The 26,661-nt window shown below is 53.6% G+C and overlaps 1 protein-coding gene across 10 annotated transcripts in view; it reads right to left on the reverse strand.

Annotated features, from left to right (window-relative positions):
• LOC116424941 (protein bric-a-brac 1) overlaps positions 1 to 26,661 on the reverse strand; it is a 224,825-nt gene that overhangs the window by 165,972 nt on the left and 32,192 nt on the right. For 6 of the 10 annotated variants that reach the window (XM_076368931.1, XM_076368936.1, XM_076368929.1 and 3 more), the window contains one exon: positions 3,914 to 4,033. The gene's annotated coding sequence lies outside the window, so the exon portion shown is untranslated. Of the gene's footprint in view, positions 1 to 3,913; positions 4,034 to 4,995; positions 5,049 to 5,273; positions 5,401 to 7,475; positions 7,494 to 26,661 lie in introns of those variants that run through there. The other 4 variants (XM_076368934.1, XM_076368932.1, XM_076368933.1 and 1 more) reach the window with 4 other exon arrangements.

Consider the following 26,661-nt stretch of genomic DNA (forward strand, 5'->3'; position numbering starts at 1 on the left):
GCATGCAATCGGAAACAGGAAAAATGTTCGAGGTGAACGCTGAATTATTGAGGATTTAGCTGCGTATCGGTGGAAGGGAAGGGTTCTCGGTGATCGTAAGAATATCTAACCTCGACGTGGCTTCTTTTATTATTCAGTGGCTGTCATCCCCGTGTCGGGGTGAAACGCGCGACTAGAAAGCTCGAAAGCCCGATCGTACCACTTATTTCCGATCGCTCGGCCGTCTATTCTATTCGCGCTTCTTCTCTTCCCTTCGTCCCCAACCTTACCTTTCCCCTTGCCCTTTTCCACCCTCTACCCATAGCCGTGTTCTTTCTGCCGCGTATTTCTTTCTCGATATACAAATTCGAATGAACGGTGAAAATTGCGCGAGGAAAATAGATTTATTCGCACGCGTTCGCGTTTGTTGGCGGACACGAGTCAACCGACCGCGCGGTTCGGCATAAGACGCGACGAAGATTCTTCCTCGGCGACGGTCGAGAGGTAACTGCCTAAATGGAGCCTTTGTTCCGGCTCGTGCCTTAAATCGTACCCTTCTCGAGCCGTGCTCGGTGTTTGCTGTTCGTCTGCTCGCCGTTTCAGCGTAGCATCCCTTCGCACTATATACGATTGCCCGCGATAAGTCTCGACAGTTGGATCGTGAGCGATCGACTCGAGAATCGACGAGTTTCTCGAAAACGCCGAGAAGAATATTCGCCGGGACGCACCGCGAAACGTTCAACGCGCGGCGTCGGTGTCGTCGAAGAAAAGAACGAAATCCGAGATTCGCGGTCGACGAGCGTCCAAGATTTCCGAACGAAAACGGTCGATACGAATGCAGGATGGATTCGGGGACGAAACGAAAGCGAGGACGAAAGCGAGGCGACGCGATCGTGAAGCGGCGAGCATTCCAGGGGTTACTAAAAAATGGAAAGCTCGAGAGGCACCGAGATCCGGTCGGGGATCGTCGCACGCTCGTGTTTCGACGATGAGATTAAAATAGGGAGAACCGCGATTCGAACGGACCGTTTATCTATTTCTGAAACGCGACTGTATTTCCGAACGAGCGATTACATACTCGATTTGACTAGCGCGAAAATAGATCCGAGGGAAAGCGATTCCAATATAGACGTAATCGCGTACCGCATTGATAAATCTCTGCCCGTTATGTCACTTAACGAGCAGCTTCCCACCGCTGGAAGTCGTTTTATTCCCGTTCAACGCCAACTCGAGCAATCGTTATCTATTCTGGCTGTTAATGTTTGCGTTCTAAGATAGAACAAACATAGAGAGGCAGATAGAATCGAGGGGATAGGAAAGAAAACGAATAAAGACGCGAACTCCGGCTCGATCGGCGGCTGCGAACGATCGCTTGAAACGTCGACGGATCTGTTTAACGGTGGTATCCAGCCTTGGTAAGGGGGTGTTAAGGGTCGAGGCGAGAGTCCGTCGCTTCCAACCCCCTCTCCCATCGATAATATACGATCCTACATGATTCTGCTTCGCGTATCACAATGGCCCTCTGGGCAACCTATTCTACGACCTAGCAACCTCTAGCTACGTATGTACCACCGATCCACCGGTCCTCGGGCCTCTGCTAGATAATGAGTGATTAGGTAATTAGTTGTCCAATATTCCAGCCAGCCCACTCGGCCCTTCCTCCCGTCCTCCCTCGTACACCCACGTCCGCCCGTATTCTCCCGTATTCCTCCGTTTTCCCTTGTCCTTCCAGCCCGAGTGTCGGTTTCAACTGTCATTCACCATTCCGATTCGCAGCAATCGTCGCTATCCGGTTTTTCAACGCGTAATCTTTCCGGGATTCTATAGATCGTCGCGCGCCGTCGGATAAGACGACTCCGCCGATATCAACGGTATCGTAGCAAATTGACCTGGATGCGTTCGGAAACGAATTTCAGTCGGTACTCTTGCTTTCGGCGCGCGATTGCCTTTGGGCAGCGCATCGCGCGCTGGAAAATCGAGTAACGTTCGTTTCGAGTTGATATCGATTCGCAAAAGCGTCGAGGGGTCGCGTTCGTCTCTCGGCCAAAAAAAAAGCGCGTCTCGTCGGAACGGTATCCCTTCGACGTATCACCGCATACACCGGTCCTCCCCTTTTATAAATATAACAATTAGACGCACGGGGGTTCGTGGCACGAAAGCGGCGGAGAGAGCGAGACAGAGCGATTAACAGAGGCAAGTGGAGAAGTAGAGAAAGAGAGAGAGAAAGAGGGTGTGTGTGCGCGGTGACGAGAGGTGGGATAGAGAGGGCGATACAGGGAAGGGAAGGAAAGAGAAGGAGAGAGAGAGAGAGAGAGAGAGAGAGAGAGAGAGAGAAAAAAGCGCGTACAGGTCTGTCGGAACGATCGGAACGAATATATCTTATACAACGTGGAACGGGAAGGGGGGACGCGATTGTACGAGGCTCGCCTCGGTAAGCGTATTCGAAAGACCGCGACGCGTGTTTCGTAAAATTGCGTTATACTCGATGAACTTCCCGGAACCGCTCGCACAAATTTCTATTACTATTACCTGCAGGTACGTACTCGTAACCAATTCGCGCAAAAATTTAATTAACAGCCCTTATTATGGCAACGCGTCCCTCTTTTCGGAGGTACAGAGACTTTTGTTTCGCGGAGAAATTTAATTTTCGGCGTCGATGGATTTGCAGAAGGCAGCGTGTAACGTTTGTCCAACGGGAAATGTTCGAAAAAGTTTGGCCCGGCCTCCGCCGCAATTTCGTCCTGCATCGAACCAATTTTTTCCAAGACGACCGAAATTAGGTATTTCCCGCAGCGCCGAGAAATGGAACGTCGAAAATTAGATTAAATTAGATCGGGCGACGTTAAACTAGATTAAATTAGGCTAAACTGGGTCGAATTGAATTAAAAAGGAGCGCGCGCGTGCAACCCGGGGAACGGTGGCGGAGCTAAGAGGGAGAGACAGAAGGAGACAGCGATTCGCCGACAGCCGGCAAATATAATATAATAGAAAAAGAAGAAAAGAAGGGAAGCCCGATGATCGAAAGAGCGACGTAGGCGGCCGTTAATTCGCGAAAGCGGCGAGACGAATTAAACGCGTGCGAGTTAACGCGCGACAAAATCATCGTTCGGCACTGGTGCACTGGAGCACCAGTGCACGGGTGTACGGGGGCACGAACGACCGGGTCGGGGTTCGGGTTCGGGTCCAGGTCGTAACCGTTTAAATGCCCGCGGCCGAATAAACTGTTGTATTAGTCACGGCGAGTTTATAGCAACGCGGAACGGCTTCGCTTCTCCGATAGCGAGCGTTCGTTCGCCGGCCAGAGTTGCGAACGAACCGGATCGGTCATTACCGTCCGCGACCAACGATGTTCTCCAGTATTCTATCAATTAACCGGCCAGTTCGGTTACACCGACGCGGACCTCGTCGAAGGAGCTCGACGGAACGATGCGCCCGTGATCATATCGGCTTCGATCGAGTCGCTCGGACGTGTAAGCCTGCCGGAGAAACGCGCGGTCGCGAGTTTAATCGCATCGTTGCGACAATTCGGGATTGCGTCAGCGCAGAGCCACCGCGATAATGCATATAATGTGCGTGTGCGAATGCTCGCGAGCGCGGCGTTACAAGCCTCTGATGTAATAGTTTTACGATCGTTCGTTGCAATTTATCGGTGACAACACTCGCTATTTCTGTCGTCGCGTTCGCGTATAATGACCGCCGGTCCGCAGCGATGGGTATCGCGCGACACCGTAGACGGCGTAAATTGCAGACGCGCGTCTCTAACGTCTTCGTTCGGTTTAACGGCGACGGTGGCTCGAAATCGTTTACACGTGCTGCCGCGAGCCTCCGAGCGGTGTCGGTGAAACGGCGAGCAAGAGGCACGCCGAAATCCGGTCCAACGGAGACACTGGTCCGTCGAAATAGTAGCTCGCGATCGAGAGCTATGGGAACTTACCTACACGTTACGGGTCCTCGAGCGACGTCGATACCATTGATAGCGGAGCTTGCGTTTTCTCCACGCGAGGTACATTGCTCTCCTCCGAGTCCACGTGCCGCGCCACTTCTACGTACTCCGCTGCAAAACGAAAGAGCAACGATTAACGTCACCCGGCGATCTCTCCTCTCGGCGAAAAAATATACAGATCTTTCTAATTCGAACGGCACTGCCGGCGAAACGGTAAAATTAATAAAGCCTCGCGAGAAATAAAAAAGAGAGGAGACGGGCTTGGAGGGGAGGAGCGTCGGATACGAATTCAATAACGGCTTTTACGGCGGTCGTTCGCAAGAAACGACCTGGCTACGCGAGAAAGAAGCACCAGCCCATATTCATGGACGCGATTTTCATCCTTGAATTTCCTACGGCGTATTAACTTGGAAACGAGTCGCAGGCCGAGCTCGAAACGCGCGAATTGCGCGAATCGCGAGAACACTGCCAACTTCGAACCGAATGCGCGATTTATCGGTCGAACGACGATCTCTTTAAAAGATCTTCCATAACTTCGCGTCCCGCCCCCTTGCTTTTCCATTCGCGACCCTTCGCACCTTTCGTTTTCCCCGTCTTCGAGCGCGAATTTCAGGGAAACAGAGAAACACGAGCGAAGAGGGAAACGAAGGAGTAAAGGGAGAGGGGAGCGGGCAGGCCGGCAGGCAGGAACGAGTTCACCGCGGAAAAGGTTTCGGGTTCGAAAGACAAACCGAAGAAGAGAAAGGAGAAGGAAGGAGGAGAGGCGAGAGTCGGAGGAAAGAAACAAGGGGTACGGGTAGCAATGGTTACAGCAGAATAAACCCCTCAATAATGAGTTCCGCGAGTGAATTCCCCGGTGCGGAGAGGCTCGAGATAATAAAACAGAGCGACTGGGACGCAACCGAGCGTCGGTGGTAGTAACTGTAGTTGCGGTAGTGTTGGTCGAGGAGGGTTGCTGAGGGAAGTCGAGGGTGCGGGGGTTGCGCGCCGGCAAGAGTAATAGTAAGAGGCAATAAAATATAATGAAATAACATCCAATCCAGGAGAGATATTGTGAAAATATTATTACTAACTTATTACTCGGTGGGCACGGTGCACCACGCTCTCCACGTTTTTCTCCTGTTTTCTTCGCCGGCTCCTCCACTCCCTCCTCCACGCCCAACCCCTCGCGCGAACCTATAGCCTCCTCCCCCCCTTCTCCTCCTTCTCTCCTTTCCTTTCGCTTTTCACCTTTCCGGACGCTCCCTCCGCCTTTCGGCCGCTTTTCCGCTGCGAGGCCATCGATAAAAATTTCAATTTCGCGTCGCGAGTACGTTTCCGGATACGCGCGCGCGTACAAACACGGATTTACCTCTTCCTGCGTCGCGGAACGTTCGTTTCCCCGTTCGTTTTCCCGTTCGGCCCCCGACGACCGAGGCGAAATAAAGGAGTTGCGTGCCCGGCCGGCTGGCACCCGATCGACTCGCCGGGCGGATTTGAAATGCAAATAATCTACTAGCAGGAAAGATCGTCCGAGCGGCGGAAAAAAAAAAGTGATTACCGAGCGAGATATCCGGGGAGATCGCGCGCGGTGACGAAAGACAGTTACATAAAAGACAAAAGTGTACGAGATAGGCAAGTAGTGGGTAGCTAGGTAAGGGCACCGGTGATGGCGGTGGCGGTGGCACATGGTGGGCGGTGGTGGAAGCGACCGACCATGCGAGTGAAAAAGGGGAAGCGGGGAAGCGGCGAACCGACGCGAAGGAAGAGAGTATTAGCGGTTAAGAAAACAGGCGGAGGAGATTGGGGGTGGAAGGGGATGCTAGCCTGGAACAATCCTATCTGGCAGTGTAAATCTCCGGGCGTCGTAACGAACCGGCAAATCGAAACTAAACGGTAGACCATGAATGGGAAATCAGAAAATAACGTTACGCCGCGCGAGGCCGCGCACTTCCGACAGGGACGGCTCGTACACGGGGGGAATGCGCTCGCGAAACGCTCGACCGAGTATACCTCCCGGACGTAGGAGCCAGCAAACGTCGTTGCTCGCGGACTTCCTTCGGAGCGTTCCCTCTGTTCTCCTTATCCGTCTCCCTCGGCCTCTGTCGCTCCCGTTGCATCCCTTCCCCCACGCGGTCCTTTCGAGCATCGAACGCACCGCGAAACCGTGGCACCCATATTTCTGCTGCTATTCATAGTTTGTCCGAATTCGACGACGTCGTCGATCCGAAGCAACGCCGTCGAATAACGGCCGCGCGTTATTTTCACCGGCGCACAAAGGCGTATTCTTGTGTAGTCCTCTTAGCGATTCAACGGAGGGGAATACTTTGTAAATGATTTGTGCTGCTGGGAAACGGATGGGAGAAGCGTGGAACGAGATCGTAGCTTTTCGAAAATGTCGACTCGAGTGGCTCGGCTCCGGTCGAACGATAGCCATTATTCGCGTTAGCGGTCTATATTCGCGGTAATTTGCTAGACTAGGACGATTTGCTGGGACAGCTTCGCTTATATAAATAATATATCGTTACGCGAAAGAGCGCATAAGCGGGCAGCGCGGCGGGGCACGGAGAGACGACGAGAGAACAGTACAGAAGAGAAGGGAAGAGAAGAGAAGAGAAGAGAAGAGAAGAGAAGAGAAGAGAATCGTCCGTGTTCGATGCACGTGTCTTTGCAGCGGGTTACGTAAGCGTATCCCGTGCACGACAGTGTATAGGTACGCGAACACGTTTGCCTCGCACACAGCCTAGGAGGAAATCGGTATACGATATCGCCTCTCGCGATCCAGCCCACACGAGTGGGAAATATAATGTCTTTATCGTTCTAGCCAGTGTACCATGCGACGTACGAATTAAATGAGATCTTTTCGTGACGCTGAGCTTCCGTCATCGAAGCAAACGACGTTCCAGGAAAGAATAATATCTTCATCGGAGTGGGTTCCGTGCTATTCCACGCGACGTTTAAATTAAATAAGATATCTTCCGGGACGTTGCGTTTCCGTTATTAAGGAAATCAGTGCACGACATTCTCACGATACGCGTCTATGCCGAAGAAACGCATAGGTACACGCGAAGAATAATTCGTATCGACGTAACTGTTAGGCCGTCGAACGCATAAATTAAGATCTTTTTACGAGGTTACGTTTCCGTTATTAGCTCGAGCCGCCTTCTCGGCTCGATCGCCTCGTACGCGGAGAGAACATTTCCATAAATGTTTGCCCCTCTCTTCGAATGCTACCGGCGCGGAGCTGTACCGGGCCGAGTACAGTCTATGCAGTCCATTTCTTCGTTTTCCCAGTGTTTTCGAAGAATTTTCGCGGTTCGACGGGGGCGTCGTTTAGTCGCGTAGACCTCGAACCGCGGTCCCCGATGGCAACCGATACTGGCTCGCGGGGAACATCGATATACTCCGCGATCTCGGTGAAAACGTTTCCGATAGGGCGCGAGCGTGAATAAAAGCGATTACGCGCGAGGTTGCTGACGAATCTTAGGACGCATAATGCCTTTTAATTCTCACGTGTCTGGCAACGTGGTGGCACGAGTTTTCCCTCTCCCCGTCACTCCACTTTTCCTCTCACCTTCGTCGTCGCTCTCCCGCCTTCGGTTCGTTCACGATCGCGCGTCCTCTCTCTTTCTCTTTCCCTCCCTCCCCCCTATCTCTCTCGCCCTCTTCCTTTTGCCCGTTCCCTTCTCGCCGCGGTCTCTGTTCCCGGTTACACACCGTCCTCTCGAGTTCGGCGTGATTCCGTTTCGAGTCGGTAGCGAACGTTTAAATTGTAAATGTATCGTTACTCCGTTAAACGATAGCTTTCGGTCGGTGCGCGAAGGGACACGAGCTGTACGTGTTCGCAGCGCGAATACGTGCATGTCTTTTCCGCAGGTGGACGCGAACGTATGAATAAAACACGGTTTCCAGCCGAAGTTTTGCCGAGTCGCCTCGGTATAACTAAATGTCTGTCGCATTTGCATCTGCATTACGAGACCGCGTATACCGTCGACTTGCGTAATATTGTAATCAGCCTCGGGAAAATAAATAACTATGGCGTCTACCTGGTCGCCTCTCTCCGACCCTCTCACTCTTTTTACCTAGCCACTAGATAACTATCTTTCCGTTTCCTGTTGACGGGCCGCGGTAACTGCGTGTTCCTACCTATGTGCATACCTACCTATACCTACCTAAGCGGTACGCTCGCGCGAGAAACTGCCGAGACCGCGGCGACTTCTTTTCAGAGTCGGCCGAACGAGGCCCGCCGCATCTGTCCGAAACGCGAGGAACGATCGTCCGAACATTATTACAAGCATCGAACGATAGCAAAAGACCCAACGCGTTACCGTCCACCTGAAACGAGAAACGCGAAACGAGCGTCCGCGCGGTAGCGGGGCTTCCCGCGAGCATCTCGGGGAACGCGACAGCGATTACGATTGAACCTTTTGTACCGAATCGGTGGAGCTTCGCGCGCTATTTCCCTGCGCAGCCAGCGAAACAAGCGTGTACCGGGGAAACGAAAGTGTCGAGGAACCGGACGATGCTACCGAGACCGTGTATCCGCTTCTTCCACCCCCTCCGTCTAATCTAAGCGAGAATTAAGGCAAATGATTTCCACGCGAAAGAACTCGGAAGTCGTAAAAGCGGGCAGCGAGCGGCGAGCGTCGAACGCGCGGGATGTCTCCGGAGAACGTACCATCCCGAACGGCGATCCTGGAGGCTGTCTTCCACCCGCGTCTCGTCGCGACGGGAAAATTCGCGACGACCCCCGCGTCGCTCGCGGTACGGCTTCCGTCGCTTTTGTCGGATTCCAACCGGTAACCCGCGATCCCATTCGGTCCCATTCGATTCCATTCGATTCCATTCGATTCCATTCGATTCCATTCGATCCCCCGTCTCCTCCCAGCCAGTTTTCCCTTCCTCCGCGGCGCGAGGATATCTGTTCCACGCACTTGCACGCATACTCTGCCGCGCGCGCGGAGAGAGGATCGGCAGATACGTACGAACGCGTAAATGACAAAACACGTATTACGTGTAACTGGAGTCCGTACTAGAGATCAATACACATAATAGAGGGTATCTATAGCGCGCGCAACCCGTGCTCATTTACTTAATTGTGTTCTATACGGTATAACCGAGGTATGGTGTGCGATTCGTGTAGGTACGCGGCTGCCTATACCCCTCTTACCGTTCCTCGCCGCTTTGGCCGCCCTTCGGAGCACTGCTCACCCCTTCCTCCCCTTCCCCAAGCCTTCCCAACCCTTCACAACCCTTCCCTGCCTGCCTGCCGCCTGCCCCCCCAACCCCCTTCCCGACCGGTCCTCTCTCGATCATCCTGTCTCTCTCCGTCTCTCCCTCTTCGCCGTCTCTCTCCGTCCAACTCTCTCTTTCTCCGTCGGTTCGCTGCCACCCATAGTCCCACCCTCTGCCACCTCTTGCCACCCCTGATGTCCATAGGGCCGAGTGTGCGTAATATTCAGACGTATAACGTGCCGGGGCCACGTAGGTACATTGGCATCAATTTATAGGGTGGGAGGGTGCAGCAGATATATACGATCCGATAGGGTTGAATATCTCGTGCTTTTGTGCCCATCTACACCTCCTCGTTTCCATCTGTGCTCGTCTTTCTCTCGACGAGCCTCCGCCGCTCTCGTCTCGCCTCGCCGCGTCCCGGCGCCCCTCGACCCACCGACGCATCGTCGTCCTCCTCTCTTCGTCCCTTTTTCCCGGCAACATCTAGCGCGTGCCTCCTTCTCCGCGTTTCTCTTCTATTCTCCGCGTATCGTGTACCGGAGTTCCGTGTCTACTATTGTAAACCGTCCCGAAGAACTTTTTCGATCTCGACCGCGCCGCGACGCTGGGCGAGCCGTTCTCGAGCGCGGCTCGCGACACCCTGCCTAGATTTCTAGATTTATAGATTTCGCGACGGGGGGCAAACGGAAGAGAGAGAGAGGGAGAAAGAGGGGAGGTGGACAAGGGGGAGCATCGCGCGGAAAGAACGCGGCCGCGCGCGATCCTCGAATGGCGCGAATAATTCGCGAACGAATGTAATTGGGCGCAACGAGCCGAAATACGAGCGCCACGACGGGCAATGCTAATAAACGCGCGGGATATCGCAAGAATTTTCGAGCGAGAAAATCCGAAAGCGATCCGCGGGTCGGCCGGCCGACAACTGCGACGAACGACGAACAACAAAATGTCGACCGCAATTATGCTGTAATTAACTCGGAAACGCAGACGCGCACACCTCGCTCACAGACACGAGCGACAAAAACACGGAAACGCGCATCCGCACGGCCGCGCGCACACACCGCCGGTATCGGACGGTGCGGCGTGCTTCACAGGTGGTTGGGGATTTTTGTATTTAGCGGTTGGCACCGCCCGGCGTTTACGCGTTTACACGCGCCGCCTGGCTGCATTATGCATGTTTGCGGTAGCAGAAGAGAATTTAAACCAACTACCTCCGATCTATCCTTCCATCGACCGCCTTTCTCTCTCTGTTCCCTGCGTCCTTCGATCCCGATTACGCCCGTCTCTTCGAATCGCCACGTCCCCGAACGCATCCCCGATATATTTTCCCCGTCGAACCCGTCCGTCCTCTAATCCGTATCCGGCCATCTTCGAAACGGCCGTCCCACGTGGTCAATCGTCAAACGAACCGATCACCCTAAGAATCCCAACCAACGCGTAATGCATATGCGGCTTTTGGACAGATTTCGTTCATCCCCGTTACATCGCTTGCACGCTAAATTACAGTTTAAATTACTATTATTACAACTTGCGCATCATCGCGTAATTACATTATTATTATACGTTTCGGTACTTTGTCAAATATTTATTGGCTCGTTATTGCGCATCGGATGCGATATTAACGGTGCCCCGGGGATCCGCGTTTTGGGAAATTTCATTGAACGTTCGAGACGTAGCTTTACAGTCGGGCAGAAGAATCGCAGCGAGCTTGGTTTCCGGGACCGCTCGGTGTCGGCAGAAAGAAGAGTTCTTTCGTTTCAGGGAGGAGGATAGTGGAATTCAGAGCGGGGAACAGGATCGACGTCGTTGACCGAACGATCCAGCGATCGGTGTTCTAACGCGACATCGCGTGCACCTCGTTCCCGCTCTCGCTCGCGGTCGCGGCCGCGCCCGCGCCCGCGCCCGCGCGATACCTCTGTGTTACGCGGGTGTACGTCAAATCAAAATGCACAATCCCGGCAAATCATTTCGAATATTTCATAATGGGCGCGAAATATCATTACCTGCCGCCTGTGTGACACCCTCCGCCACTCTGCCACTCCGGCGTTTCCCGTCGCACCCCACGCGACCCGCGTTCCTCCATCCCTCGTGAATTCGCCGCCGGTGACTCTCCGCATCGCGAATATTACCGGCACAGAGAGAAACTCTGTTGACGAGGAGAGGAGAGGAGAGAGTCCGATGCCCGACGGAGACGGCCGATCGACCAGAGACGGACCGACGAACCGGACACCAACGGGTGGGAACGAGACGGAGGACGGTGCGAGAGATTCGTGTCGCGTCGCGTCGAGTCGAGTCGCGTCACCTCGCTCGTGCACGTATAGCGAAAAACACATTGGCGAGCTTGCACACGGACGAGCGCGAACACGGTGCACGACGGGCTATGCAACGGGGACTAAATTACGTTCCCCGTAACGCGTTTAGCCGCGAATCGCATTGCGAGCGATCCGTATAACCCGAATATCGGCCGCACGCCAGAGATAGGACCGACCGACCGACCGACCGACAGGCCGACCGACAGACCGATCGACGGACCGACCGATAGAGGGTTTCGTTCGGAAAGGACCGTTTCGCCTATCGACGAAAGACTTCGCGCGCGATTTCGACGAGCGATCTTTCGATTCGACTTCGTCGACAACCGCGACTAGACGTATCGACGAATACTCGCTTCGATTTTCCCGCGTCTCCGGGAATCACCGACATCGTCGTTCTCCTCGCGTCGACGTTTCATCCGACGATTCCGGGTACACGGTTACCCGTTAATCGACGATGTCAGCGGTGCCGGCCGGTGGTCGGATGCATCGGTACAACGGTTCGCGGTAAGGGACGGTTTAAATCGATGAACGCGCATCGAGCCGAGCCGGCTCTCCAGAACCATCTCAGTTCTGCCCGCGAAACATTCAGCGGCGAGTAGCCGGCCAACAGTGGCCACGGTTACGGGAAGCAACGGTGGAACAGCAACGTCGTCGACGGTAGAGCGCCGGCAGCCAAACAACCACCCGGTAGCGGACAGGAGGCGAGCGAAGAGCAGCGGAGCAGCAGCGGAGCAGCCGAGCACCGTCGCCACCACCACCGCCGGGCTGTAGTTAGTAGCCAGTGGTAGTTAGACGGCAGCCAGGCACCGGTTACAGCGGTCGCCTCCTCCTCGTTCTCCGTTTGCCTTCCCCTGTGCGGCCCGATCTATCTGCCTAGCCTCTATCTTTCTCGCGTACTCTCTACCCCTCGTTTCCTCCCATCCTTCGTCCCTCTTCATCGACCTTCTCTACCATCGTCGTTGAAATCACCACCACCATCGTCGGTACCATCAGCAGCAGCAGCAGCAGCAGCAATAGCGTCGGCGGCGGTGGTAGCAGCAGTAGCAGCACCAGCAACAGCAGCATCACCAGCAGCTAGCAGCTCGGTATACACGGTACACTCCGGTACTACTCTGGAATCGTATCGTGGCCACTCCAGTTGCATTGCGGCCAACACCGATCCACGCGCAACACACAGAGCACGGCCGGTCGACACACGTACCGAAGAAATACGTGCAACGCACGCACATCCATCCGGCGAAGCAACTCGGCGAACGATGCGTACATACATGTGCATACGCGAGAGCACAACGGCCTAGCGTTGCCCTCTGCCTCTGGCCAGAGATATCGTTAGCATGCCTTGCTAATCACGGACTCGATAATAATACCGTGATTGATAGGACGAACCTCGTCCCTTCTCTTCGTTTGCCTCCACCTCCATCTCTACCTCCTCGTACAACCTCCTACAACCTCCTACCACCTTCTACCACCTCCAACCACCTCCCACCCCCTACCCCTCGGCCCCTACCTATCTCTTCCTCTGCCTCTACCGCCACCACCTCCGCCGCCTCCGCATCCACCTCTGCAACCACCTCTGCCCATGCCTGTACCTCTACCTCTACCTCTACCTCTACCTCTACCTCTACCTCTGCCTCTACCTCGACCTCTTCGAAACACCCGCGGAATGTTCCACCCCTCGAGAGAGCGGCCATTGCGCCCTTCCGACTTTCTCCTGTCCATTCTCTTTTCCCTCCCTTCTTTCCTGCTAATCATTCTCTCTCCCTCTCTCTCTCTCTCTCTCTCTCTCTCTCTCTCTGTCTCTTTCTTCCTCTCTTCTCTGCACTCAGGCTTCGTCTGTCGCTCTCTTTCGTCTATTCGAACCTATCTCACGTGTATCCTCGTCCCTCTTCGCGCGTCCCGTCTACGAGCGACGTCCGTCGCGAAACTCGCGCTCGTGAAATTTGACACTCCTTTCGAAACAAAGCTACCGCTCGTTAACTGCAGAAACGTTCGACAGAAACGCGGAGAGAACGTATTGTTTCTTTCTCTATGGACCCGCCTCTCGATAAAACGAAACTGCGACGATGCTCCGAAGAGAGCGGTATATAGTCTCGAGTCGATTCTTCGGGCTTCGGCTCGGAGCTCGTTCCGGACGCGAACGTCACGCTGGACGTTCGCCTTTTTTTCTCCTCCGAAAGGATCCCGTCCGGTCAATTTCATCGAGCTCAGGAGGGGGAAATCGACGCCGATTCGCGAGCGAAAGTTGATCCTTTTCTAATTGCAATAGAAAACGGAAAAACGGGTTCGACGACGTCGAAAGAGAGAAGACTCGAGCATTTGTTGCGCCCTGGAACTGTTCAGATCCGGTAGCACATGTGGAAATCCGTGTGCGTGCGCGTCGAGGAAAGTAACGCCGAGAGTCGAGATAGTAATCCGGGGGGTGGGCGCATGTACGCGTTTTATATGGGTCGGCTCGTCTCTCTTTCTCTCGGCTCCTCTCCATTCCGTCGTGCGGGGGCTTGCGTGTGTCCGAGGGTGCGCGCGAATACGAAACAGCTATGCTGGCTATGATACCATTAGCATCAGTGATTAATGTATGCCGCAGCCTGTTTCACGGCAATGCGCGAGGTTCGTGTATATTCCGTGATTGACTCGTAGCCGTGCGAGGGAGGGAAATCGAAAGAAAGCAGAGAACGAGCGGGAACGAGCACGGACGACCAAAAAAATATTCGCTTCTTCCTCTTTCCGATCGACAGGGGCTAAGTTCTTTCGTCGCTCACCATCAGGTTCAACGATGTTCTTGATAACCCAAAACTATCTTTCAATTTCGTTACTTCAATTTTCATATTTCCGAGATCATCGACGAGGTTTTCGAAGTCTTTCGAAGATAACGATGCGAGACGCGCGCGACATTCGGCCGGGGAATGCAATAATAGTAACAGGTTAGCGGCGACAAGAGAAGCAGCAGCAGCAGCAGAAGTAGCAGCAGCAGCAGCAACAGGAACAGCAGGATACACACGGTAGGTTCGAATTCAGAGAGCGTGGATTACGTACCATGACCATCGAAGCGTACGCGCATTCTGTATTTTAGGCTGTCAGAGTCGGAACCTTCGAAGTTGCAGCAACGCGCGATCGTAGATCGATACCGCAGCTTCGATTCGCGATGGCCGGGAAGATCTTCGCGTATCGGGTTGCCCTGCGTTACGTGTCCTCGAATAGGTTCCAGCCAGCAAGCAGGAATTAATTATCGAGAAACATGCGTTTACATCGAAGCGCGTATACCCCGTACCAAGAAATTAAAACCTCTCGTTTCACGAGGAACATTAAAGTAGCGCATCGCGATCGGGTACGCGTCGTTAACGCTATTCAATACTTTTTACCGCGCTCGTTTCTACCGTCGGGCCAGCCCCGATCGATCGAAATCGAAAAGCGTCCGCGGACGAAAACATTTTTCGAGAAGCACGTAACGGATAGGTTCGCGCGATCGAAATTCACCGCGGAACCCGATACAACGCAAGGAAAAGAGTCGTTAACGAATCGAGGACATTGTTTTTCTTCGCACGGTTAAACCGACCAACCGAGTCGACGATGCTCGGACTTGGATATTGCAGTTTTTGCGGTTGCCAGCGATCGCAATATTCATGGGTTACGATCAGGAAAGAATTATCGAATATCATCAAGTATTCATAAGCGAATGGTTCGTTTAACGTAGAAACTTTAATTCATAACAGCTCGGCTACACGATCGCGTCACCTACAGTCACTATTTATCAGAAGAACGGATCTATCATTCGTAGAAAAAATATAATCAGCGATTCGACACTAATAATGTTTTTTTTCCAAGATCGGTCGTTATTTATTTCCCCCATTGACGCACTACTTTTTATAACTATCCAGACTCGTGACATTTATTATAGTTATGAGAACAAACCGGAAACGCGATCGAATGGTGATCTTTATCGATCGGAGATCGGAATTAGCGCGAGGACTCCGTTGTTGTGGATTGTTCCGAAGGAATAGCTGCGCGGTCGATGACACGATTGAATAAGACACCGAAACTCGAGGTTAGTGGCCAACTGTGCGTTCTTCCTTCCTCCCACTCTAACTCTCTCTTTCTCTCTCTCTCTCTCCTTTTCTCTATGTCTCTCTCTCTCTCTCTCTCTCTCCCTCTCCCTCCTTTCTCTCCCCTCTCTTCTTCTCTCTCGATTAATTTCCCGAAGGTTTTTGGGCACCGGTGAATAATAAATAAGGACATTCGGTTAACGGAGGAAGCGGATCGAGAAGTTCGAAATCTCGAAGGATTTTGTCGTGCGGTTCGGATACGAATACACGACGCGGGTGGAGGGGAATATGTAAACTGAGAGTCGCATTAATATTCAGGCTCGCGGAGGTCTTAAGGAAGGAGAAACTCGCGGTAGGCAGTCAGGCAGCGAGGCAGCGAGGCAGCCGGTGAGGCAGCCGCCGAGGCAGTCGGGCATTCAGGCATTCAGGCAGCCAGGTAAGGAAAGAGGGAGCAAGGTAGGTAGGCAAGCGGGTGGGCACGGTGCTGCGATCCATAAAAATGTCGGGGCTTCCGAGTGACGGCCGGAAACCGGGAGATGGACAGGGCCAATTGTTTATATTACTCGGTGCAACAATGGAAGTCCAGCGACGTGTACCGTGTAGTATCGTAATACATGCTACGGTGCTTGCATTCTTTTTCCAGGAATTCGACCGTGCCTCGGTTGATGCGATAATGCCAACTAATGTTTCTTTTCTTTTCTTCTTGCATTCGCGCTCCCCTGATTTTTATTGACCCTCCGCCGCCCGTCGTTGTTGGCTCGAGACGCGTTGCCTCGTTCGGAAACGGAAACCTTGGCGTGCCCCGCGTTTCTCCGCTTTTTCAGCCACCAACTTTCGCGGAAGTACGACATCGTTCGTCGAGCCGCCGTTACAGATTTTTTCCCCGCGAGCCCGACCGACGTGGCTCGATTTAAACTGCGCCGCGACCGACCATGTTGTTCGAACCGTTCGACGATCACGCGACCCGCGGAAAAGCTCGTCGCATCTCGTGGTCCACGGACGAGAGAAACGTAAGGGAGAAACGGGAGGTGAGAAACACGCACGGTTCAAATTTTCTTCCTGAGAATTTTATGAAATCGGAAGATCCGGCGTCGGCGGGGAAACGTGAAAAGAGAAGGGGCGGGGGAGGCTCGAGCGGCGCACGGAGCTGAAAGAGTAAGAGGATGCGAGGGACGAGACGTACAAGTGGAAGAGTCCGCTACCTTTACAGTAAAGTTAAATCTACAGAGCGCTATGCTACAAAGCAGGTCTGGCCATTAGGTATTTATTAAGTTTAGAAATTTATAGATGCCTCCTGGGCGCGGGCCCCGTCAACTCCCTGCGAGTAGGTACGCTCCTGCCCCGGACCCCTTTCCTCCGGCCTCGCAGCCGCCGCCACCGCCGCCGCCGCCGCCTCCACCTCCGCCCGCGGGCTTCACCGTCTCTACGACGGCAGTCTCCACCCCCGGCCAGCCGCCAGCCAGTATTAAAATGAATTATTTAATTTTAAACTTGGTAATTTTTAACCGTATTATATCAGAAATTATTTACACGCCCGCTTCGGTGCAGCTACCCCTTCCCGGTAACCCGCTCTGCCCTGCTCGGCTCTGCTCCGCACTCTGCCTGCACCCGTGCCACCGCCCCCGCCCTCAGCCCCTCCTCCCAAACTCGTTTTACTGTTAAACTCACCGCCACTTACCTCGTATACCTTCCGCGAATGTTTCTTCCCAACTTGTCCTCGCTAATACCCCACCCGTTCGATGCATTTTCTCAGCCGTCACTTATCGAGAGAATGCCGATGACGAGACGAGACGAGACGAGACGAGACGAGACGCGTCACACGTAAGTACATAGGTACGTACGGACAGGTTAACGAATTAAACGCGGCCGGTCCGACACCGTCCCGCCTTCGTGAAAAAAATCCGACCTCCCATCGCGCCATCCGATAAGGAATAACCGAAAAAGCACGACGAGGATATTCCGGTTAATTTGCGCGTAGGTATTTACTTAACGAGTTGATCGCTGAAATTACAACGTATAATTTAATACCGACACCGGTCAAATTTACTTCGTAAATAACGGTAAATAAACGAGCCGTTTAGTACGCGCGCGAACGCGCCTCTAAAATTCAGCTCTTCCAGACGACCGCGGGCAAATTTGTCAACGTAAATCGCCGCGGTGCGTCCGCATCGTTGAAATCTAATTGAAATCCTAATTGCCGGGATGACTTTTTTCCCGGGCCGTCGCCCGGAAATTTGTTACGATGCTCCGCCGATTTATGCTAATTACCGATGGCTCGGTAATATTAATTAATACTGTCGATAATATTGGAACTCCATCTAAACAAACGACCGAGCGCGATGCAGATCCCGCGCCGGTTGATTAGCGTTCGCCGCGGTGTATTCGCTCGCTCGAAGGTTGCGCGAGTGTGCGTGGCTCGCGTACACCCGACCGCCGGCGTCGCCCACGCGTTTCCTTCGTGCGCGAACACGTGAGCGCGAACGCGACCCGCCGATCGCGGGATCGCGAGTCGCTGATCGAGGATCGAGGATCGAGCAGCGAACGGATGAGTCGGAAACCTTTCGAATTCAGGTGTTTGCGTTCGTCCGGCTACGTATTCTTTCCGTGTACGCAAACGTCGAGCTCCATCCTATCGTGGACCGTTGAAGAGAGAGACGTATCGGTACAGGGTTGCGTCTATTGATGGGTAGAAAGGCGGGTGCTAGTACGGGCACGAGTACGGGTTGGGAGTTGCCGCGGGTGTGCGCGAGTGTGTCCTCATAGATAGGGGTTGTAAACGTAGGGAACGCAATCTATAGTCGTATAATACGTCTATACCGTCTGGGCACAAACGCACGCGATATCGCGTCCAGTACGCGGGCGGTATTAATTGTTACGACGAGAAAGGCAAATAATTATTATAATTGTCCGGTATAATAATAGGATTCAACGTTGGAATACCGCTTATACATCGTTCGTCGTAATAAAGCGGCCATCGATTTCGAGCCGGCGCGGCGTCCATCGATATCGATGTACGCGCGCGGCTAACAGGCATGATACGCGTACGTAGCTAGCCACGTAGCGCACTCGTACGGGTATTTACGCAGCGGCGTATCGCGCGAGTGTGGGTGTCGCTGCGTGCCGGTGTGGGCACGCGCGCGGGCGCGCGGAACCGACGGGTGCGCGCGTATAACGCATATCGAATGTTTATATTATATGCACACACCTAACGAAAGCCTAAATATACTAGCCACCGCGTGGGATCACGCCTATAGGCGGCTATTTGAGCGATAAACAACCGGGCCCGATGTGTCGCGCGGCGAATGGTAAAATGTATGTATACCGGGTGTACCGCCTCCATTCTGCCACGTTGTTGGTGTATCAATTGTGATTAGGGACAAAGATCCGACGAATTATTCCCGCTCGGTCTCTAATCTGATAACCGAAGCCTGTGCGCGCTCGCGTCATTGCATCGATTGTTTCTGCATGTGGGAAATCATAAAGGGCAATGAGTTCCAAGTATCTTCATTGTCCTCGCGATAATGAAACGCTAATCACTCCTATCCGACCGCGCGTCCACCTACGAATTATCTACTATCGTCGAGCCGTCGATCCTCGATTCGCGATTTTCGCGCGGTCGAACCGCGGCGGCGAGGCGAGCGCGGATTCCTTTTTCCCGATCAAGCGATCGACACGAAATCGAAACGATTCTTCGACCGGTCGCGAACCCTTTTACGACTCCATCGAACCGTTCCTCCGCTTGCTACCGCAATAATATTCGAGAGTTTGCACTCCCCTTTCGAAACGCCGCACCCCAAGGGGCGAGGGATGAAAAACCGAGGGGTAGTCGGTCGAATCAATCGCGAACACGAGAGGGTTTCGACGTTTCCAGCGGTGGGTCACGGGACTAGGTTACCGGGTGCGTGGTGCACCCTCGAATTCGGTCCTTCTTTCGGCCCCTCTCGGCGCGGAGCTTCTCGCGCTGTAAAATTCAAGCGGACGACACGACCGCCGTCGCGGTTCGAGCGTCCATCCACTCGCTGAACTTTCGAACATTCCGCGACAGATCCGTGTTCCTCGAAACTGGCTGTCACCTTTCCTCGTTCGTCGACTACCGAACGGCGTTACGAGTGAAACGCGGAGCTGCGATATTCGGCGACGCGGTTTTACGAATGGCCGGCGCCCGCGAGATATCGGTGCATCGGGACGGACCGTCCATCTTTGAAATATCATTTCGGATGTAAATTTTGGGCGAACCGTTACATCGGCGTGATTCCAATACGGAAAGCAACTTTCGGATTTCCATTTGCGGAACGTAACCCGATTGGACGAATCGACATCACCGACGGCTCGGTGGTACTCACCCCGCGGAACACGTCACGCACAATGGCACAGACTTATGGGTATAATTCATCGGCATTACTCGCGACGGGGGTCGGACCACCCCAGCGAAACCCAGCACGCGTATTTTAATCCGTCCCGTGCTCCGCCGTACTTTTACACGCTCCCGTATTTACGAGCTCGCGACCAGTTGTCTAGTCTCTCCTTCCTCCAAACTCCCCCGAGATCAGATCCTCGAACAGCACCCTGCCGCCGCCCCTCTGTTCTCATCGATCGACTGCCCGAAAGCAAGAAAGCAAGCAAGAAAGCAAGATAGCAAGAAATCGCGAATCGACCGACGATCGGGAACGGAGTCGATTCGTAACTTGAGCGCGAGGATCGTTATTCGCCGTACGCTGACGGAGGAGACTAATTAAAAGGAAAAACAGGGACGACAACGATGTCGCGGGTAGCCGACGCGTTCCGGGCAAAACAGCGAATGGGAAATTCGCCTTCCGGCGACAAACGGTACGTCGGAGCGCCACAATGTCGATGACCGACGACTAGATGTCACGGTGAAACTGACCATCGAGCGAAGCGGGAAGCAATGACGCGCGCGAAAATACCGGAGGGTCGCCAATCACGACGCGTCAGCCGGGACGAACCGTCATTACGCGATTACATTTTTCCTACCGCTCGATTTGTCTCCGATTCACCGTCGTAAATCTTGATTAAGTTTCCATATTCGGAGTAGAACGTCGCTTCGAACGGGGCGAAAAAAAAAACTCGTGAATTCTCGCTGTTGTTTATCGAGCCAGCTCGTAAAAAGAACAAGAGAGCAAAAAGGAAAAAAAGCAAAGAGAATACCGTCGCGATGAAACTCTGCGTAGGTGAACGACGCGCGACGGATATCGACGCGACGCTCTAGAAAAGTGCTTTATCGAAATCGTGCCTTCGTCATTGGATAATGTAATAGCGATAAATTTAAATCGCGTGATTTAAATGAAATCAATGGGAAATAGGAAACGGCCGGATATGGCTCAGCGATTTAACGGTATTAGATGTTCATATAATGACTGTACTTTTAAATATCCGGCCGACTGTTCCCATCGGGTTGCGACCTCCTCGCGTATTTCATAATTTATATCGACCCGGTGGTCGGGCAATTTTTAAGTCAACAACTAATCAATGACGTCAGGGTGAAGTAAATGAGACGGATTTGAGAAACTAAAACTGTTGTCTGTCCCGCGGAAAAGTCGAGCCCTCGCGGTCAAAGATAATTCGAAGGTGTGATCGAATCGCGTTCGAGAGCCGGGAAACCTATCGGACGTCGCGAATTCAACGTCCACGCTACCAGTGTCGTACCGTTCCGCTCAGACCGGGTTGCCGTTCTCGTTCCGTCGTGCTCGTTCGACCGGTAATCGCAAATCGTCGAAAATTACGCGGTTTCCGATACGCGCATTGAAAACGACCAACAAACCGTGATCGTGATCGCGCTCGCGTTCGCGTTTCGCGTCGGCGTTTCGCATTCGCGTGCTGCGCTCGGCTCGGATTCTATAATATTAAAGGTAAACATCCTTGAATGCTCGCGCTCGTTAGACCGATGCATCCTGACCGCTTCGCGATAATGCCACGATGCAACTGGTTCGCCTTACGTAAATTCCAAGGCACGCACGAACAAGAATAGAATTTATGCCTGTCGCGGGCACCTCTCGCGCGGCCAACGGGAACTCGGCGGATCGGTCGCCGGGAATCGGTGCGAAATAGATTGGTATCGAAACGTCGTCGAATCGGCGGATGGAAAACGCGGCGAGCCGGCACCGCCGAAGATGCTGGGAGCGCGATTGCTTTCTCCGCGTGTCGCTCTAAACCGCTGTGCGAATTCGTCGCTCGTAAAATCTCGTACGGATAATGAGTTTCCGTCTTTTTGCGGTGCAGCGCGCGGGACCAACAGGGACGTCTCGCCGAAGGAGAGTCGGCGAGGGGAGGAAAGAAGAAACCACCGGCAGAAAAGGAAACAATCCGCCGCGGCGAGAGAGGAGGGCGAGGGCGAGGGTCGGCGGTTGGAAAGGGAAGAGACGGGGCGGGAAAAAAGTCGAAAAGAAGGACGGGACCAGAGGTGGACCACACACACGCACACATCGAGCGAACGTGACCGCGGCGATCCAGGTTCATATTGTAATGCGAAGGTATCCATCCTGCTGCATTATCGTACAGTCCGCGACAGCAGCACGGTACTTCCGTGATCATGCTTTCCAGCACGAAAGCAACTTACGTACGGAAGCCTTTTCGATCCGCGCACGGTGACAGCGAACGATATACTACACGGAATCCGTGTTCCCCTTTCGACACCCCCTCGCGACCACCGTTTTCGCTGACCTCCTCGTTCGCCAGACCTCGCCGCAGACCTCGCCGCAGACCTCGCCACACGCGGATCTTCTGCAACTTCTCCTCCCACCCCTGTTCTAAGCTCGCGCAGGAATTCCCTGTTCGGTATCCCTCGGTCCCGCTAGCGAGAAAATCGAAACAATGCCGATCGCCGAATGAAATCGAAATCCAAACGGCATGGAAAAATCCTGTCGTGAACGAAGCACGGGAACGAGAGACCGCCCCGATGTTCGAGGCGAGCCCGAAGCCGCGGACTCCCGGGTAGATCCGGGGGAATACTAATTCGACCGACCACGACTGTACGAAGATGAGATAAACGAATCACGTATTATTATAATGGCCAGTTGCTAAATGGTTTTTTCAATCCGACCAACTCCATTCGCATCATCGGCCGTTTCTCTTTCGTACCTCCTCGCCTTTTCTCCAGCCGTTCATCCTGTACCCTTTGCATCTCTTCTAGCCGCTTCACCGCTAATGCTTCATTATAGCCGCGTAATGAAAATAATAAGAAGAGCCATTTGTCCGAGTCTGGCGTGTATCGTGCCTTCTGGTCTCTTCGTTCCTTTGCCTCCTCGGTTCGGTGTGCGACTCGCGCAAACCGAACAAACGACTTTCATAATCCCCTGCGCGCCGAACGTTGGAACGCGTGTCCGCGCGATTATGCCTCCGAGGATACTTTGTTTTTCCACCGTGTTTTCCATCGAGGCGCGTGAAAAAACACAGGTTCGACTGTTTGGCCGAAGATCCGCGCGAACGAACGCGAATCGGTGGCCATCTCTTTCTCCGCGCGTAGTTTGCGGACGCGAAACAGGCTGGAACCGGAGCGGTCGTCGATTTCTCGACGCAACGGCAACCGTTCATTTTTCCGAAGAAAGACGCGGAATGCGATCCTTCATAGGTTGTCGTTTCGTCTAGCGGAATACGGGGTGAACGCGAAAAAAAAAAGGTTGCGAAACACGGGACGACGATGCACGAACAGTCGCGAGCGAATGCAACACCGGCAGGATAGAACGCTGGGCATTTTCATTAGCATAAAATTCTTTTTAGTAATCTCGCGTAATGCCTTCCCCCTTCCGCCCGCGAGCAGCCCCACCGCGCGGAAAGCAGGAGCGGGCTCGCCAGAGCCTATCATTATAGAGAAGGAATCATTGGATGATCTTAATCATGCGAACCGCTCTCCGTGCCTTCGTGCCGACCAATCGCGTCGGTCGATTTCGAATAATGGTTTCCACCGGCGCTGCACTAAACTCGGAAATATGTACCGGCACGGGGAGCCGCGGAGCGAACGAGAAACTGCAACCGCTCTCCGCCATCTCGGGGCCGTGCTCGCAAAATTAAGACTGCGGAGAAAAAAGCTAACCGAGAAAGAAATCATGGAAACGTTGCCTTTCTCCGAGTAGTCGTTGCACGTTCGGTCCACCGGCCCGTTTCGTTCCGAGAGTCGATCCACCTTCGGATTCGTAATTTTCGAACAGCGACGCGTGACGCGTGACGCGACCGAGATGTCCTTTTTGCTCGGTCGACGGAACCAAGCGATCTCCTAATCGCAAGGTCGAGGGGTTCGATCGTCGCTCGACCTATCTCGATTCGAGAGGCGAACAGTAAAGGGACGAGGTGCCACGGTAAGGGCTGTGCTACCCTTAAATTCCTGACAGGAGCTTTGTGGCTGTTAAGGGGTGGCATGGGCACAGAGGGGGTGGAAGCGGCGTCGGCGGTTTTGCCGTGGAAGTGGAAGTGGAAGTGGAAGCGGCGTGGGACTCCATCCACCACCGGCCCGTTCCGTTTCATCCCCGGGAAAACCCGTGAAAACCGCCACTTGTTGCATTACCTACCCTCCGTGCCTCCACCGAACGAATATATATTTATACCTATACATATTTACATATACCTACAGGCACGCGGCGCCGAGCGCACACCTCGGATCGCGCGCGTATTCGTTCCTATTTAACGGTATAAGCGACCGTGCACCTCCGCGTCATGGAATTTATTTATCCAGCCGCGCATGTGTATTCGAATCTTTCCAAGGTCGCGGCCACGCTCGCTCGCCGCGAAACTGGACGAAGGTGAACGCGTCGGCTCGAAATTTTCGATAGGCGAAAACTTAATAACCGTGTGTTGCGTTCTCTTAGCGGGGATACCCGCCGAGCGAGATGATATACGAGAGCCGAGTCGGCGTTCCGGCAGCATTCTTTTTCGCGGCGGAGAAAAGAAGACGAGCGACGAGTTCGAGGGGAACGAGAACGCTCGAGACGCGGGACGCTGAGTCGCAAGGACGCGCTTCGCGACGGACCAACAAACCGAACCGCCCGAGAGGGGTAAGATTTGCATCGGGAACGTGCAATTTCGAACATTTTCGTCCCTTCTCTCAAAGTTCCGAATTTCTCGGCGGGACGATAGGTGGTAGCCCGTTCTCCTCGGCTCTGTCCTCTTTCTCCTGTCCGCCACGCTCCCTCTCTAACGGCGCGCACCCTGCATTTACTACCGGCTAGACGCAAAAAATGTCGACGTCGACTCTCCGAATAAAACGCGCCGTTTCTCTGTGGCGCTCGGCGATTTTCGACGTAGGCGCTGATCACGGGGGTAGGTAATATCAGTGCCCCGAGGCTACCACCATCCAGACCCTGTGTATAAGCGTCATGCCGATCATGCTACTGGGTACCGAATCACCGAATATCAAAATTATCCCCCTGGTCCTCTCTCTTTCTCGCGCGTCTTCTCTTTCTTCTGCGTTCGTTTCACCACCGCCACCATCCCTCGGCTCGCTCGCCTTCCCTCCCTCTCGGCCTTCGTCGCTCTTTCTCTCTATTACCGGTTACTCCAAAGACCTAAGACTCGATCGATATAATCATCGGTCTCTCACCTGCGGCCACGAATCGATACGGATGGACGATGTATAGGCGCGGAAAAGACGGAGCGCGAGAAGAGAAGCTTCCAACGGGGAATCGGGCTTCTCGTCTTCGAGATTAGGAATTCACGGGATTTCACCTACAGGGTATTCGAGAGTCCCGCGAACGAAACTACAGATTCCATGAAAACCGATGAGATTTCGGTCGAGATCGTTCCTGTCACAAAGAAACGATCGATTACGGGCCTGATCGTCGACTCGCGACCGCCGGTTCGCTATCGATCGAAAAGCCTCGGCGATACCGCGGTTTTTCTCGACCCGGATCGTTTACGCGACTCGAGGCTGGCCATTACGGACGATATCGTGGGGTAGCCTTAATTGCGATCGTAGGAATTTCGCAACATAGCCGGTGGAGAACATTTGCATGTTCCCGCGATTGCGGTTCGGATCGCGAATGCAGATTTCAATAGACACTGGCAGGAATTCTAATTCTAGGTCAGTCGAGGTGTATTGTTAGTTGTAACGAGACAATTGCGACAACGACGAAGCGTTGCGCGGGGGCTCGTAGACACCGGGACTGAGACGGAGCGGAACGGAGCCGAGTCGAGCCGAGCCGAGACGAGACGAGACAAGACGAGACGAGACGAGTCGAGACGAGCCGAATCGAGGCGGTCCCGATCAGGCCCCGTCCCTCCGTCTAACGCAACAACACCGTTTCATTAAATCTCTGGCCAATGCCTCCCCGTTTCGTCGAAACAAAAAGTCGGGCATTAAAATTGCAAATGAACTTTTCACCCTTTCCGAGCCGCGGTTACGCGCAATAAATCAACGATACAAGCAAGTGCGAGCGAACGGTACCGCGTTTCTCGCGAAACGTTTCCGTGAAAATTTCACGTCGATACCTTTAGAAATATCGCGGGAACTGTTCATTTTACACAGCTGTACGGGGGTTTTTTTTAGCGAGAAAACGGCGCGATTCAACGGTGAAACGCCCGCGGAATTAATCGATCCGTTGGACGTTCTTTTCACGGTAAATGGTTTGAGTGGAAGGAAGGAAGCAGCGGACGCGGGCTCCGGGACGGCTCGTTGGAAAAGGAGAGAGAGAAAAAAAAAGGATGGAATTTTACGTTCAACGGAGGGGTGACCGGTGTCTAGGTAAAAACCGTGCCGTTTCTAACGTTAATCCGTCACGCTCGATTCTCGATCCGTGTATCGTTTTTCCCCTAGCTGTAAATTCTCGGTGTACGCGCGAACGATGCGAGATGCACGAGATAATGATACGGTATTTCTAGCATTCGGATAATTTCTTACGATAAATCACGTCTAAACGGGCCCGCGAGATCGCATAAACACACGTTTCGATCGGGACCGGTACGATGGCGAGCCGAGCGGCCCGTGATTAATGATATTTTATAAATTCGAGTGTGGCGTTGGTCGCGCCGCCTCCCGACTGCTTCCCCCTTCGGCCCGCGTGCTCCCCGTCCGCCGTGCTGCTCCGTTTTCTCCGGATAGATGAACGACTTACTTGTTCGGGACCTTCGAGCGATCCCTTCGCCCCGAGCCGTCTCGAGCGGCGTTCGTTCTCTTTCGTCTTTTTGCCTCGGCTTAACGCGATTTCGATTCACGGGGACCCTTTGAGAAGTC

This window comes from Nomia melanderi, chromosome 7, assembly GCF_051020985.1.
Source record: "Nomia melanderi isolate GNS246 chromosome 7, iyNomMela1, whole genome shotgun sequence".
Taxonomy (NCBI): domain Eukaryota; kingdom Metazoa; phylum Arthropoda; class Insecta; order Hymenoptera; family Halictidae; genus Nomia; species Nomia melanderi.